At 40.7% G+C, this 17,434-nt stretch overlaps 1 non-coding gene across 1 annotated transcript; it reads left to right on the top strand.

The window, feature by feature from the left end:
- Positions 1-16,652: 16,652 nt before the first annotated feature.
- Positions 16,653-16,760, top strand: LOC148581363 (small nucleolar RNA R71). The gene has a single exon (XR_015894535.1). It is a non-coding gene; the product is annotated as a small nucleolar RNA R71 (small nucleolar RNA).
- Positions 16,761-17,434: the final 674 nt, after the last annotated feature.

The raw sequence follows: 17,434 nt of genomic DNA, 5'->3' as shown, positions 1-17,434 counted from the left end.
TAGGGGCACATTGGAACGTTAGTGACAATGTTGAATGTCACTAACGTTCTTGAAGGATGGCAAGGGCCACTTTAGAAGCCACGTTAACCTAGTTAACGTGGGTTTTAACGTGAAGCAAGAAGGGGCACACTGGAACGTTAGTGACAATGTTGAGTGTCACTAACGTTCTCGAAGGTTAACAAGGCAACGTTAAAAGCCACGTTAACCTAGTTAACGTGGGTTTTAACGTGAGGCAAAGGGGTGCATTGGAACGTTAGTGACAATGTTAAGTGTCACTAACATTCTCGAACTTATATTCTCACTAAATATTAACACCCCTAACGTCCTGAACCAAAGTCTCCGCCCACTTCGCACTTTCTCTCTGCAAGTAAAGTCAAGCCCAAATAAAGAAAGGAACTGCTTCAAACTCAAGATTTAAAGGCCCAAGACTTGAAGAATCACACTAGAAGCTGAGAAGAGTAGTATATATAGGAGTAGCTTTGAATTGAGAAAGGAGTTCTGGAGGCTGGAAAAAGAGAACTACTCTCTGTATTTTACTTTCTTTGCACATCCTAGTTTGATGATGTATTCTCCATCTTTGTTTTCATTTTCAAGAGCTATGAACAACTAAACCCCTTTCATTGTGTTAGGGAGCTCTGTTGTAATTTGATGGATCAATACTAATTTTCATTATTCTTCTTCTATCTTTCCTCTTGATTTTACTTGAAAGCTTTCGATCTTCATCCAATTGAGTAGTTATCTTGGAAGAGAAGCTATTCAAACTTGGATATCTTTTGAACCTTGAAAGAGGAATGAAGAGATCAAGCTAGAAATGCTTTCTCATGCTGGACCAAATTGGGTTTGGATGGGTATGTGACTATAACCCTCTCAATACTTGATTTGGGAAATGCATGTGGTATAATCAGTGACCATACTTCATCTCTTCTCATGAGCAATTGACCAAGGAATTGGCTATTGATCAAGATTTGAGAGATTGAATTGTAAGAAATTGTAATTCAATCACTTAAGATTGCCAAAGAGATCAATGAGTGCATTGATTGAGGAAGAGATGAAAATGAACTTGATCCGGAGAATTGCAACATCTCCTAAGCCCAATGAACTCCCCATCTCTGATCTTACCCATTCTCTTTAATTTCTGCCATTTACTTTTATGAGCAAATTCCCCATTCCCATTTACAATTCTGCAATTTATTTTCAGTCATTTACTTCCAGTCCTTTAATTCTAGCATTTACTTTTCTGTTATTTACATTTCCGCCATTTTATTTTTTGCAACTCTTAACCCAAATTCTGGATTTGCTCAACTAGAACATTCTTCTAATTAAAGTTGCTTGATCAATCAATCCCTGTGGGATTCGACCTCACTCTATTGTGAGTTTTTACTTGACGACAAATTCGGTACACTTGCCGAAGGGAGATTTGTTGAGAGACAAGTTTTTCCCGCATCAAGTTTATGGCGCCGTTGCCGGGGATTGATTGTGCATCAACAATGATTAAATTGGAAGATCACTAGATTGAGCATTTTTATTTTGTGAATTTCATTTTTCTGTTTGAGTGATTTACTTTTTGTTTTAGTTAAACTTCTTCCCTTCCCCCTCTACTCTTTTGTTTTTCTTTGTTATTTTCAATTCTGTTTGCTAACCCACTAACTGTTTGATATATTGCATCATCCACAACTAACAGTAATTCTGACACAAATACTGCCTGCACCTATTTTCTTTACTTGTACTTGTTGGTTGTATGACAGGGAGAAGAAGTGGGGCTTTAACTTCCTTTGATTCTGAACCTGACAGAACCTTTCTTAGACTAAGGAGGGAGGCAAAAGAAAAACGTGTAGTTAGTGCTGAAGAAGAGGAGGAACACTTTGAGGAATACTTTGAACCAAACATGGAAGAAAACATGGAAAATCATCATGAAGAAGAGACTCACAACCATGGCAGAGGAGGTGGAGCAAATCATGCTGGGGAGGATAGAAGAGTTTTGGGCTCTTACATCAATCCAAACCCAGGCAATTGTGGAAGTAGCATCCAAAAGCCAACAATCCATGCCAACAACTTTGAACTTAAACCACAGCTCATCACCCTTGTTCAGAACAACTGTTCGTTTGGAGGAGGAGTTCAAGAAGACCTCAATCAACATTTGACCATCTTCCTGAGAATATGTGACACAGTGAAATCTAATGGTGTTCATCCTGACGCCTATAGACTGCTCTTATTTCCTTTTTCACTCAGGGACAAGGCAACCAAGTGGCTGGAATCTTTCCCAAGGGAGAGTTTGACAACTTGGGAGGATGTGGTGAACAAATTCTTAGCAAGATTTTACCCTCCTCAACGAATGGGTGCAGCTGCACATTTTCTATGAAGGGCTATCTTATGAGTCAAAGAAGGCCGTAGACCATTCATCTGGAGGATCCTTGAACAAGAAGAAGACCATTGAGGAGGCCATAGATGTTATTGAAACAGTAGTAGAAAATGACTACTTCTATGCTTCCGAAAGAGGGAACACAAGAGGAGTGATGGAGCTAAACAATGTAGATGCTCTGTTGGCCCAAAACAAGCTCATTACCCAGCAGCTGGCTGACCTCACCAAGAAGATGGAGAGGAACCAAGTAGCAGCAATCTCATCTTCATCAACAATCCAAGAAGGAGTGAATGAAGAAGCAGAGGGGAGTCAGGAGCAAGCCAACTACATTGGGAATTCACCAAGGAAAAACTATGATCCATACTCCAAGACTTACAACCCTGGATGGAGAAACCACCCAAACTTTGGGTAGGGAAGTGAGCAAGATCAAAACCAAGACCAGAGACGTTACAACTCCAACAACAATGCAGCTCATCAGCAAGTCACACAGAGGATGTCTCAACACCCCCACAACAACACTTCTTCATATGATTATCAAAATCAAAATAGCACATCTGCTCCGAATCACCCATCAATTGATGACAAGCTCTCTAAGATCGAAACCTTCATTGAAGGAATATGCAGAGACATTCAAGACAGTAAAGCATTCAGAGAAGAAGTGCAGTCAAACATGCAGAATCAAAATGCTGCCATCACAAAACTGGAGACACAAATCAGCTATCTGTTTAAGCAGCTTCCTAACCACAATTTTTGCTATGATGCCCATTCAAGCAAAAGGGAGGAGTGTCAAGCTATCACACTTAGGAGTGGGAAGGAACTGAAGGAACATCCCCAAAAACCACAAGAAGAAGGCTCAAATGAAAAGGGAGAAAAGCAAGATGGAGTGCAACCCCCCACGCCAAGTCTGCAGAAAGAAAAAAAGATACCCCAACTGAACATCTCAAGAGCTCCATACCCCCAGCTATTGAAGAAAAAGGAAGATGACAACCAGTTCTTGAAATTTTTGGAAATATTCAAGAAGCTACAAATCAACATACCATTTGCTGAAGCCATAGAACAAATGCCACTTTATGCCAAGTTTTTGAAGGAGCTAATGACTAAGAAGAGAAGCTGGAAGAACAATGAGACTGTGATACTAACTGAAGAGTGCAGTGCTATCATTCAGCATAAACTACCTCAGAAACTGAAGGATCCTGGGAGTTTTCAGATCCCTTGCATTATAGGAGAAATCACAGTAGAAAAGGCTCTTTGTGACTTAGGGGCTAGCATCAATTTGATGTCAGTAGCTATGATGAGAAAGATGAAAATTGAGGAGGCTAAACCAACAAAAATGGCTCTACAACTGGCAGACCGATCGTTCAAATTCCCTCACGGGATAGTAGAGGATTTACTAGTAAAAGTAGGAGATTTCATATTCCCAGCAGATTTTGTGGTGCTGGACATGCAGGAAGACGCCAAGACCTCCATCATCTTGGGAAGGCCATTCTTGGCCACTGCTGGAGCTGTCATTGATGTTCAGAAGGGTGACCTCACCCTGAGATTACACAATGAAAAGATGACATTCAATGTGTTCAAGGCCATGAGTTATCCACCGGAACAATTGGGGGAATGCATGAGGTTAGATGCACTTGAGGATGAAGTGCAGGAGAATTTTGAAGAAGATGAACCTGAAGAGAACGAGAGATTGGTGGAGGAAGAATCTGAATCAAGTGAAGAGGTAGCTACAACAGAAATACATATACCAGATGCACCATAGAAAGGGAACGAAAAATCAGAAGCACCCAAACCTGAACTCAAAGCATTGCCACCCACTCTCAAATATGCATATCTAGGAGAAAATGAAAACTACCCAGTGATCATAAATTCATCCCTCAGTCAAGATCAAGAGGACGAGCTACTCAAGGTGCTGCGGGAGCATAAGGATGCCATTGGATGGACCCTTGCTGACTTGAAGGGAATCATTTCAGCCATATGCATGCATAAAATACTGTTGGAAGATGATGCCAAGCCATCCATTCAATCCCAAAGAAGGATGAACCCAATCATGAAGGAATTGGTACAGAAAGAGGTTATGAAGCTTTGGCAAGGAGGGGTCATATACCCAATTTCGGACAGCCCTTGGGTTAGCCCCATACATGTTGTACCAAAGAAGGGAGGGATCACTGTGGTTACCAATGAGAAGAACGAGCTCATACCTACAAGGACCGTCACAGGATGGCGGATGTGCATAGACTACAGGAAATTCAATGAGGCTACACGAAAGGACCATTTTCCCCTTCCATTCATGGATCAGATGTTGGAAAGACTTGCAGGGCACGCATATTATTGTTTTCTCGACGGTTATTCGGGATATAACCAAATAGTGGTTGATCCAAGAGACCAAGAGAAAACCTCATTTACCTGTCCGTATGGAGTGTTTGCCTATAGGCGCATGCCATTTGGATTATGTAATGCCCCTGCAACTTTCCAACGCTGCATGCTTTCTATCTTTTCAGATATGATAGAAAAATTCATTGAAGTTTTTATGGATGATTTTTCGGTATTCGGAGATTCTTTTCCTAGTTGCCTACATCACCTTGCCTTGGTATTGAAAAGGTGCCAAGAGACCAATTTGGTCTTGAACTGGGAAAAATTCCACTTCATGGTGACAGGAGGAATAGTCCTTGGTCACAAGGTCTCTCACCAAGGCATTGAGGTTGATAGAGCTAAAGTAGAACTTATTGAAAAACTACCCCCACCCAGTGATGTCAAGGGAATTAGAAGTTTTTTTAGGGCATGCTGGTTTTTACAGAAGGTTCATTAAAGATTTTTCAAAGATAGCCAAGCCCTTAAGCAATCTCCTTGTATCTGATACACCATTCATCTTTGATGAAACATGCATGCTAGCATTTGCACATTTGAAAATGAGGTTATCCTCTGCTCCTATCATTTCCCCACCTGATTGGAACCTACCATTTGAATTGATGTGCGATGCATCTGATTTTGCAGTTGGGGCAGTGTTAGGACAAAGGAAAGATAACATAGTTCGTGTGATATACTATGCTAGCAAAGTCCTTAATGAAACTCAAAGAAATTATACCACTACTGAAAAGGAGTTGCTAGCAATAGTTTTTGCATTTGATAAATTTAGATCATACCTCATTGGTGCTAAAGTGATTGTTTTTACAGATCACACAGCACTTAAATATTTGTTTGCCAAGCAAGAATCAAAGCCAAGACTAATAAGGTGGATCTTACTGTTGCAGGAATTCGATATTTAAATCAGAGACAAGAAAGGAGTGGAGAACAAGGTGGCAGATCACCTATCCAGAATCCCTCATGATCAAGGTGGAGAAAATGATACAAATGTGAACGAGCTCTTCCCTGATGAGCAGTTGATGACAGTTCACAAAGCACCATGGTTCGCAGATATTGCAAATTTCAAGGCAACTGGGGCATTACCCCCAGGGATCAATAAACATCAAAAGAGGAAGCTCATGAATGATGCAAAATACTTTGTCTGGGACGAGCCATATCTCTTCAAGAAATGTTCAGATGGAATTCTTAGAAGATGTGTTTCGGAAGAGGAAGGGAGAGAAGTCCTGTGGAACTACCACGGTTCATGCTATGGCGGGCACTTTGGAGGAGACAGAACTGTAGCAAAGGTGTTACAAAGCGGATTCTTTTGGCCCACCCATTTCAAGGATGCCAAGGAACTAGTAAAAAGCTGCAATGAATGCCAAAGATCTGGAACCCTGCCCAAAAGAAACGCCATGCCACAAAATTTCATCTTGGAACTGGAACTGTTTGATGTGTGGGGAATTGATTTCATGGGACCATTCCCAACCTCATATGCAAACAAGTACATCCTGGTAGCAGTGGATTATATTTCCAAGTGGGTAGAGGCTATTGCAACCCCAACTAATGATAACAAGGTAGTCATGAACTTCCTCAGGAAGAATATCTTTAGCCGGTTTGGAGTCCCAAGAGCCCTTATCAGTGATGGAGGGAGCCACTTTTGTAACAAACCACTAGAAGCTCTCCTCTTACGATATGGGGTAAAACACAAAGTAGCCACACCTTACCATCCTCAAATAAGTGGGCAAACTGAGATATCCAACAGAGAGCTGAAGAGGATCCTGGAAAAGACTGTGGGCGCATCTAGAAAGGATTGGTCGAAGAAGTTGGATGATGCTCTGTGGGCATACAGAACAGCATTCAAAACTCCACTTGGAATGTCTCCATATCAACTAGTCTATGGGAAGGCTTGTCATTTACCACTGGAGCTAGAACACAAAGCTCTTTGGGCTATCAAGATACTAAATTTTGACAGCATTGCTGCTGGTGCAAAAAGGATCTTGCAGCTGCAAGAGATGGAGGAATTCAGGTCACAAGCCTATGAAAACACTAAGATGTATAAAGAGAAGGCAAAGAGAAAACATGACATGCATCTGGCACCCAGGAGTTTCGAAAAAGGGCAGCAAGTACTCCTTTACAATTCTAAATTAAGGCTGTTCCCAGGAAAACTCAAGTCAAGGTGGTCCGGACCTTTCTTGGTTACAAAAGTATCACCATATGGCCACATCGAAATCATGGATGAAGGTTCAGAGAGGACTTTTACAGTGAATGGACAAAGACTCAAGCATTATCTGGGCAACATGGGGGAAAACACCCCAGAGTAAAGTACCATCTCAAGTAATTAAGGACTCGTCGAGCTAGCGACGATAAAAGAGCGCTCTGTTGGGAGGCAACCCAACCTCAGGTAGTTTCACTTTCATCTTTATTTCAATAAAAATCACAAGTTGTTTCCCCTGTATTGTAAGGAGCTAAGTTTGGTGTTCCACTAAAGGTCATTGGTTAGAATTACACTCCACTCCAAAAGAACATTGCTAGCTCCATCCAATCAAGAGAAACCACTTAGATGTAGTTAGACTATAGGTGATCATTGCTTTGTTGATAACAAGATATGAGGGTCTCTGCATATATGCAATGTTTTGTACTGGGTAAAGAACTAAGTTTGGTGTTCACACACTAAATTGAGTTCAAGAGGCACAAGCATACATGTAAGCTAACTATGTCTCAAGTGCTTTGGGAACAAGCAACTTCCAGTAACCTTGCAGAAATCTTATAAGGAAATGGTGCACCTTCACCCAAAGAAGCGAGGCAGCAAAAACTAGGATGATGACAAAGAGAGAGGGGGACCAGAGATCATCACCCGAAGGTTGTATTGTTACCTAATTCCATTGTACTCATAATTGTTGAAAGTTGGAAGTCCGAATGCACTTTTGATTTGTAGTTACTCGTAGTTGAACCCTTTTTAAATTCTGTCTTTTAAGTTCTGAAGAGGTCTCTGTGTGCTGGTCTTTATATTACTGCACCATTACTTAACTTACTTGTATGCTTGTCCCTTTAAATCAAATAAAAAGAGAATGATTATGTTTTTAAAAGACCAGAGTGGAGTTCATGTTGTGGAAGTGCATTCATGAATCTTTGGGGTAGTCATAAGTTAGCTAAGTTGGTTCAACCACAAGGCTGGGATGACAATTATCTGGCCTGAATACTTTGCTTTGGATACATTCATGAGACTAAGTTAATAATAAGATCCTAATAAGAGAAAAGGGAAAGAACAATGGAAGTGAAAAACAAAAGAAAAAGAGTAAGCAATAGGGCTAGGCATCAATGGTTTTAATCTTGAGGCAAGTGTCAGTGGTGCTCCTGTGTGAGGGATCTACTTTGATGAATAAGCTCTTAGGGGTGCCTTATCACTTGGTAACTTGGGTTAACTAACTCGGGATTATCAGCTGAAAGTCCACTATCAAAAGTAACCTTCACTACAGAACATTTAGTAACCCAAAGAGGTGCTGGACACCAAGGTCTCAAGAAGAGAAAATAAATAAACTAAATGCCTGTAGTGTGTATGTATGGGGGATAGGCTTGAGGGAGTAAGTCCTTAGGGGTGTCTCAACACCTAGCACCTTGAACCAACTGGTTCGGGAGTGTTGGCTGAAAGCTTATCTTAAAGAGTTGCCCCCTTACAGAGCACTTAGCCTAAATAACACAAACAATCCTTGAAATAACAATAAAAGGATCAATGAATAAAGGTCTCATGCGATATAAACAAAGTGGGTATTTTAGGACATGATAAAGGTCTGAAAGCCAGTAATGGAATGAACCTAAGTTGCTATGCATGAAACCACCATAAAATCAGTAACATAACTTCCACAAGAATGACTCATTCCTCTGGATATTCCATTCATCATTCTCTTGTTCCAGTACTTGCTTAGGGACAAGCAAGCTTTAAGTTTGGTGTTGTGATGCCAGGGCATCTTGGCCAGTTTTACTGACCTTTTCTTTACTGTTTTTAGGTTAGTTTCATGCATTTCTTTAGAAAATAAGCTAGTTTTGGGTAGATATTCACTTATGCCTTGATTCAAGCATACATTGTGCATTTTACATAATTTTATGAGGATTTTGCATAAGTTTAGTGACAAATATTATATTGCATTACTCATGACTTGGACTAGAGCTTTGATGCACTTTATTGCTTGATATCAGGACCAAAAGGAAGCAAGAAAAGGGGAGGTAACTTGCAAGGATAATGAGGAAAGTGATTGCCAATAACACTCTCAAAAAGCCATCAATGCCCACGTTAGAGAGTCAAGTTAACTAAGTTAACGTGAACTCTAACGTGGAGAAGAGAAGTTGAGCCAACGTTAGTGACACTTAACATTGTCACTAACGTTGGCAATTACTCATAAGTGGCCACGTTAGAAGCCACGTTAACCTAGTTAACGTGGCCTCTAACGTTAAAGGGGGGAAGAGAAGCCAACGTTAGTGACACTCAACATTGTCACTAACGTTGGCCTATGGTGCAAAGTACCACGTTAACTCCCACGTTAACTTGGTTAACGTGGGAACTAACGTAAGGGATGAAGAGTTGTCGACAACAATAGTGACACTCAACATTGTCACTAACGTTGAAGCAACCACACAACCCCCAAGAGTCACGTTAACTTCCACGTTAACTTGGTTAACGTGGAAGCTAACGATGAGGAATGAAGGATGAGCCAACGTTAGTGACACTCAACATTGTCACTAACGTTGGGATGGCTAAAGATGGCCACGTTAGAAGCCACGTTAACCTAGTTAACGTGGACTCTAACGTGAGACCTAGGGGCACATTGGAACGTTAGTGACAATGTTGAATGTCACTAACGTTCTCGAAGGATGGCAAGGGCCACTTTAGAAGCCACGTTAACCTAGTTAACGTGGGCTTTAACGTGAAGCAAGAAGGGGCACACTGGAACGTTAGTGACAATGTTGAGTGTCACTAACGTTCTCGAAGGTTAACAAGGCAACGTTAAAAGCCACGTTAACCTAGTTAACATGGGTTTTAACGTGAGGCAAAGGGGTGCATTGGAACGTTAGTGACAATGTTAAGTGTCACTAACGTTCTCGAACTTATATTCTCACTAAATATTAACACCCCTAACGTCCTGAACCAAAGTCTCTGCCCACTTCGCACTTTCTCTCTGCAAGTAAAGCCAAGCCCAAATAAAGAAAGGAACTGCTTCAAACTCAAGATCCAAAGGCCCAAGACTTGAAGAATCACACTAGAAGCTGAGAAGAGTAGTATATATAGGAGTAGCTTTGAATTGAGAAAGGAGTTCTGGAGGCTGGAAAAAGAGAACTACTCTCTGTATTTTACTTTCTTTGCAAATCCTAGTTTGATGATGTATTCTCCATCTTTGTTTTCATTTTCAAGAGCTATGAACAACTAAACCCGTTTCATTGGGTTAGGGAACTCTGTTGTAATTTGATGGATCAATACTAATTTTCATTATTCTTCTTCTATGTTTCCTCTTGATTTTACTTGAAAGCTTTCGATCTTCATCCAATTGAGTAGTTATCTTGGAAGAGAAGCTATTCAAACTTGGATCTCTTTTGAACCTTGAAAGAGGAATGAAGAGATCAAGCTAGAAATGCTTTCTCATGCTGGACCAAATTGGGTTTGGATGGGTATGTGACTATAACCGTCTCAATACTTGATTTGGGAAATGCATGTGGTATAATCAGTGACCATACTTCATCTCTTCTCATGAGCAATTGACCAAGGAATTGGCTATTGATCAAGATTTGAGAGATTGAATTGCAAGAAATTGTAATTCAATCACTTAAGATTGCCAAGGAGATCAATGAGTGCATTGATTGAGGAAGAGATGAAAATGAACTTGATCCGGAGAATTGCAACATCTCCTAAGCCCAATGAACTCCCCATCTCTGATCTTACCCATTCTCTTTAATTTCTGCCATTTACTTTTATGAGCAAATCCCCCATTCCCATTTACAATTCTGCAATTTATTTTCAGTCATTTACTTCCAGTCCTTTAATTCTAGCATTTACTTTTCTGTTATTTACATTCCCGCAATTTTATTTTCTGCAACTCTCAACCCAAATTCTGGATTCACTCAACTAGAACATTCTTCTAATTAAAGTTGCTTGATCAATCAATCCCTGTGGGATTCGACCTCACTCTATTGTGAGTTTTTACTTGACAACAAATTCGGTACACTTGCCGAAGGGAGATTTGTTGAGAGACAAGTTTTCCCCGCATCAATAGACCAAAAAAGAAAGGATCTCAAGTCAAAGGAGTTCAAACAAGATCCACGAAGCATGGGACATGGTGCACGAAATTGTGTTGTCCAGGCTCAAACAATCCCTGGCAACGTGAGCAACTTGGTACGCGCAATCGTGATTACACTTTGATTATGTAAAATTTATGGCTCTTTCTTTCCCTGGCAATGGCGCCAAGAACATGGTGCCAATACCATGGTTCACAACTTCGATACAACTAACCAGCAAGTGCACTGGGTTGTCCAAGTAATACCTTACGTGAGTAAGGGTCGAATCCCACGGAGATTGTTGGTATGAAGCAAGCTATGGTCACCTTGCGAATCTCAGTTAGGCAGATATAAATTGATAATGGTGTTTTCGAATTTAATATAATAAAAGGGATAGAAATACTTATGTAAATCATTGGTGAGAATTTCTGATAAGCGTATGGAGATGCATTTGTTCCTCTGAATCTCTGCTTTCCTGCTATCTTCATCCAATCAGTCTTACTCCTTTCCATGGCTGGCTTTATGCAAGGGCATCACCGTTGTCAGTGGCTACATCCCCTCCTCTCAGTGAAAAATATGCTCACATGCTCTGTCACAGCATGGCTAATCATCTGTCGGTTCCCGATCATGCTGGAATAGGATTCACCCTCCTTTTGCGTCTGTCACTAACGCCCAGCACTCGCGAGTTTGAAGCTCGTCACAGTCATTCAATCATTGAATCCTACTCGGAATACCACAGACAAGGTTTAGACTTTCCGGATTCTCTTGAATGCCGCCATTATTCTAGCTTACGCCACGAAGATTCTGGTTAGGAGATCTAAGAGATATTCATTCTAGCTTATTTCATGTAGAACGGAAGTGTTTGTCAGGCACGTGTTCATAGGGGAGAATGGTGATGAGCGTCACACATAATCATCACCTTCATCACGTTCTTGGGTGCGAATGGATATCTTAGAAGCAAAATAAGATGAATTGAATAGAAAACAGTAATACTTTGCATTAATCTTTGAGGAACAGCAGAGCTCCACACCTTAATCTATGGAGTGTAGAAACTCTACCGTTAAAAATACATAAGTGAAAGGTCCAGGCATGGCCGAGATGGCCAGCCCCCAAAACGTGATCAAAGGATCATAAGATAATCCAAAAATGTCAAAAAGACTAGTAAAAGGTCCTATTTATAATAAACTAGCTACTAGGGTTTACATGAGTAAGTAATTGATGCATAAATCCACTTCCGGGGCCTACATGGTGTGTGCTTGGGCTGGGCTTTAGTGTTGCACGTGTAGAGGTCCTTCTTGGAGTTGAACGCCAGCTTTTGTGCCAGTTTGGGCGTTCAACTCTAGTTTTGGCTCCTTTCCTGGCGCTGGACGCCAGATTTGGGCAGAAAGCTGGCGTTGAACGCCAGTTTACGTCGTCTATTCTTGGCCAAAGTATGGACTATTATATATTGCTGGAAAGCCCTGGATGTCTACTTTCCAACGCAATTGGAAGAGAGCCATTTCGAGTTCTGTAACTCCAGAAAATCCACTTTGAGTGCAGGGAGGTCAGAATCCAACAGCATCAGTAGTCCTTCTTCAACCTCTGAATCTGATTTTTGCTCAAGTCCCTCAATTTCAGCCAGAAAATACCTAAAATCATAGAAAAACACACAAACTCATAGTAAAGTCCAGAAATATGAATTTAACATAAAAACTAATGAAAACATCCCTAAAAGTAACTAGATCCTACTAAAAACATACTAAAAACAATGCCAAAAAGCGTATAAATTATCCGCTCATCACAACACCAAACTTAAATTGTTGCTTGTCCCCAAGCAACTGAAAATCAAATAGAATAAAAAGAAGAGAATATACTATAAATTCCAAACTATCAATGAAACATAGCTCCAATCAGATGAGCGGGACTTGTAGCTTTTTGCCTCTTGAATAGTTTTGGCATCTTGCTTTATCCATTGAAGTTCAGAATGATTGGCATCTATAGGAACTCAGAGTTCAGATAGTGTTATTGATTCTCCTAGTTCAGTATGATGATTCTTGAACACAGCTGTTTTATGAGTCTTGGCCGTGGCCCTAAGCACTTTGTTTTCCAGTATTACCACCGGATACATAAATGCCACAGACACATAATTGGGTGAACCTTTTTAGATTGTGACTCAGCTTTGCTAAAGTCCCCAATTAGAGGTGTCCAGGGTTCTTAAGCACACTCTTCTTTTGCTTTGGACCTTGACTTTAACCGCTCAGTCTCAAGTTTTCACTTGACACCTACACGCCACAAGCACATGGTTAGGGACAGCTTGGTTTAGCCACTTAGGCCAGGATTTTATTCCTGTAAGCCCTCCTATCCACTGATGCTCAAAGCCTTGGGATCCTTTTTATTTCCCTTGCCTTTTGGTTTTAAGGGTTATTGGCTTTTTGCTCTTGCCTCTTGGTTTTAAGATCTTTGGCTTTTTCTGCTTGCTTTTTCTTTTTCTTTTTCTTTTTTTTTTCTTTCTATTTTTTTTCACCTAAATTTTTTTTTCTGCAAGCTTTGTTCTTTGCTGCTTTTTCTTGCTTCAAGAATCATTTTTATGATTTTTCAGATTATCAAATAACATGTCTCCTTGTCATCATTCTTTCAAGAGCTAACATATTTAACATTCTTAAACAACAACTTCAAAACACATATGCACTGTTCAAGCATACATTCAGAAAACAAGAAGCATTGTCACCACATCAATATAATTAAACTAAGTTCAAGGATAAATTCGAAACTCATGTACTTCTTGTTCTTTTGAATTAAAACATTTTTCATTTAAGAGAGGTGATGGATTCATAGGACATTCATAACTTTAAGACATAGTTACTGACTACTAATGATCATGTAATGAAGACACAAACATGGATAAGCATTTATCATAGAGAAAACGAAAAACAGAAGAAATAAGAACAAGGAATGAATCCACCTTAGTGATGGTGGCGTTTCCTTCTTGAGGAACCAATGATGTCCTTGAGCTCTTCTATGTCTCTTCCTTGTCTTTGTTGCTCCTCCCTCATTGCTTTTTGATCTTCTCTTATTTCATGGAGCATGATGGAGTGCTCTTGATGTTCCACCCTTAGTTGCTTCCAATAATTGTGTGGAAGAAAATGTCTCCCCTGAGGTATCTCAGGGATCTCTTGATTTGCAGTCAAATGTTCTACCACTGAGCTATAGACCCTTGATGGAAGCTTTTGTCTTCCCTTTCCTCTTTCTAGAGGTTTCTCTGGCCTTAGGTGCCATCAATGGTTATGGAAAAAAACAAAAAAGCTATGCTTTTACCACACCAAACTTAGAATGTTGCTCGCCCTCGAGCAAAAGAAGAAGGAATAGAAGAAGAAAAAGAAGATATGGGGGAGATGGAGGGAGGTGTGTATTCGGCCATATGGGTGGGATTGGATGGGGAAGAGATGTTGAATTTTGAAGGTAAGTGGGTGTATGGATGTGAGTGGTAAAGGGTTAATAGGGAAGAGTGTTTATTGGGAGTAGAGGATGATTGAGAAGAGAGAAGAGAGTGAGTGGAGGTATGTGGGGATCCTGTGGGGTCCACAGATCCTGAGGTGTCAAGGCATTTACATCTCTGCACCAATTTAGGCATGCAAAATGCCCTTGCACACAACTCTGGGCGTTCAGCGCCAGGTTGGTGCCCATTTTGGGCGTTCAACGCCCATTTGCTACCATTTCTGGCATTGAACGCCAGAACCATGCCTGTTCTGGCGTTCAGCACCCAGAAGCTGCCCATTTTGGGCGTTCAGCGCCAGAACCATGCTCTGTTCTGGCGTTGAACGCCAGGCAGATGCTTCCTCCAGGGTGTGATTTTTCTTCTGCTGTTTTTGATTCCGTTTTCAATTTTTATATTTATTTTGTGACTCCACATGATCATGAACCTATAAAGACATATAACTAAGAAAAATATAGTTAGATAAAAATTGGGTTGCCTCCCAATAAGTGCTTCTTTAATGTCAGTAGCTTGACAGTGGGCTCTCATGGAGCCTCACAGATGTGCAGAGCTTTGTTGAGACTCTCCAACACCAAACTTAGAGTTTGGATATGGGAGTTCAACACCAAACTTAGAGTTTGGTTGTGGCCTCCCAACACCAAACTTAGAGTTTGACTGTGGAGGCTTTGTTTGACTCTGCTTTGAGAGAAGCTTTTTATACTTCCTCTCCATGGATGCAGAGAGAGATCCTTGAGTTGTAAACACAAGGTTGTCCTCATTTAATTGAAGGATCAATTCTCCTCTGTCCACATCAATCACAGCTCTTGCTGTGGCCAGGAAAGGTCTTCCTAGGATGATGGATTCATCCTCTTCCTTTCCAGTATCCAAGACTATGAAATCAGTAGGGATGTAAAGGCCTTCAACCTTTACTAACACGTCCTCTACTTGTCCATAAGCCTGTTTTCTTGAATTGTCTGCCATCTCTAATAAGATTTTAGCAGCTTGCACCCCATAGATTCCCAGTTTCTCTATTACAGAGAGGGGCATGAGGTTTATTCCTGAACCAAGGTCACACAGAGCCTTAAAGATCATGGTGCCTATGGTGCAAGGTATTATGAACTTTTCAGGATCCTGTCTCTTCTGCGGCAATGTCAGTTGATCCAGATCACTTAGTTCATTGATGAACAAGGGAGGTTCAACTTCCCAAGTATCAATGCCAAATAATTTGGCATTCAGCTTCATGATTGCACCAAGAAACTTGACAGTTTTCTCTTCAGTAACATCCTCATTCTCTTCAGAAGAGGAATACTCATCAGAGCTCATGAAGGGCATAAGGAGGTTCAATAGAATCTCTATGGTCTCTAGATGAGCCTCAGAGTCCTTTGGTTCCTCAGAGGGAAGCTCCTTATTGATCACTGGACGTCCTAGGAGGTCTTCCTCCTTGGGATTCACGTCCTCTCCTCTCCTCACAGGTTCGGCCATGGTGCTTATGTCAATGGCCTTGCACTCTCCTTTTGGATTCTCTTCTGTATTGCTTGGGAGAGTACTAGGAGGGATTTCAGTAATCCTTTTACTCAGCTGGCCCACTTGTGCTTCCAAATTTCTAATGGAAGACCTTGTTTCATTCTTGAAACTCACAGTGGCCTTGGACAGATCAGAGACTAAGTTTGTTAAATTAGAAGTATTTTGTTCAGAGTTCTCTGTCTGTTACTGAGTGGATGATGGAAAAGGTTTACCATTGTTAAACCTATTTCTTCCACCACTATTAAAGCCTTGTTGAGGCTTTTGATCCTTCCATGAGAAATTTGGATGATTTCTCCATGTTGAGTTATAGGTGTTTCCATAAGGTTCACCTAAGTAATTTACCTCTGCTATTGCAGGGTTCTCAGGATCATAAGCTTCTTCTTCATAAGAAGCCTCTTGAGTACTGTTGGATGCAGCTTGCATTCCATGCAGACTCTGAGAGATCATATTGACTTGCTGAGTCAATATTTTATTCTGAGCCAATATGGCATTCAGAGTATCAACTTCAAGAACTCCCTTCTTCATAGGCGTCCCATTACTCACAGGATTCCTTTCAGAAGTGTACATGAACTGGTTATTAGCAACCATGTCAATGAGTTCTTGAGCTTCTGCAGGCGTTTTCTTTAGGTGAATGGATCCACCTGCAGAAGTGTCCAGTGACATCTTTGATAGCTCAGATAAACCATCATAGAATATATCCAGGATGGTCCATTCTGAAAGCATGTCAGAAGGACACTTTTTGGTCAAATGTTTGTATCTTTCCCAAGCTTCATAGAGGGATTCACCTTCTTTCTGTCTGAAGGTTTGAACATCAGCTCTAAGCTTGCTCAGCTTTTGAGGAGGAAAGTACTTGGCTAAGAAAGCCGTGACCAGCTTATCCCAAGAGTTCAGGCTGTCTTTGGGTTGAGAATCCAACCATAATCTAGCTCTGTCTCTTACAGCAAAGGGGAAAAGCATGAGCCTGTAGACTTCAGGATCTACTCTATTAGTCTTAACAGTATCACATATCTGCAAGAATTCAGTTAAGAACTGAAAATGATCTTCAGATGGAAGTCCATGAAACTTGCAGTTCTGCTGCATCAGAGAAACTAATTGAGGTTTCAGCTCAAAGTTGTTTGCTCCAATGGCAGGAATGGAGATGCTTCTTCCATGTAAATTGGAATTAGGTGCAGTAAAGTCACCAAGCATCTTCCTTACATTATTATTATTTTCGGCTGCCATCTCCTCTTCCTGTTCGAAAATTTTTGAAAGGTTATTTCTGGATTGTTGCAATTTAGCATCTCTTAATTTTCTCTTCAGAGTCCTTTCAGGTTCCGGATCTGCTTCAACAAGAATATTCTTGTCCTTGCTCCTGCTCATATGACAAAGAAGAGGGCACAAAAAAATAATAATAATAGAGATCCTCTTTTTTTTTTTTGTGAGTGAGGGAGAGATGTTAGTAGATGAATAAACAAATAGAAGGAGATGAGAGAGAAGAGAATTTTCGAAAATTATTTTTG

Source organism: Arachis ipaensis, chromosome B10 (genome assembly GCF_059453495.1).
Source record: "Arachis ipaensis isolate K30076 ecotype BB chromosome B10, ASM5945349v1, whole genome shotgun sequence".
Classification (NCBI taxonomy): Eukaryota; Viridiplantae; Streptophyta; class Magnoliopsida; order Fabales; family Fabaceae; genus Arachis; species Arachis ipaensis.
This window is presented reverse-complemented; position numbering and strand designations above follow the sequence as displayed.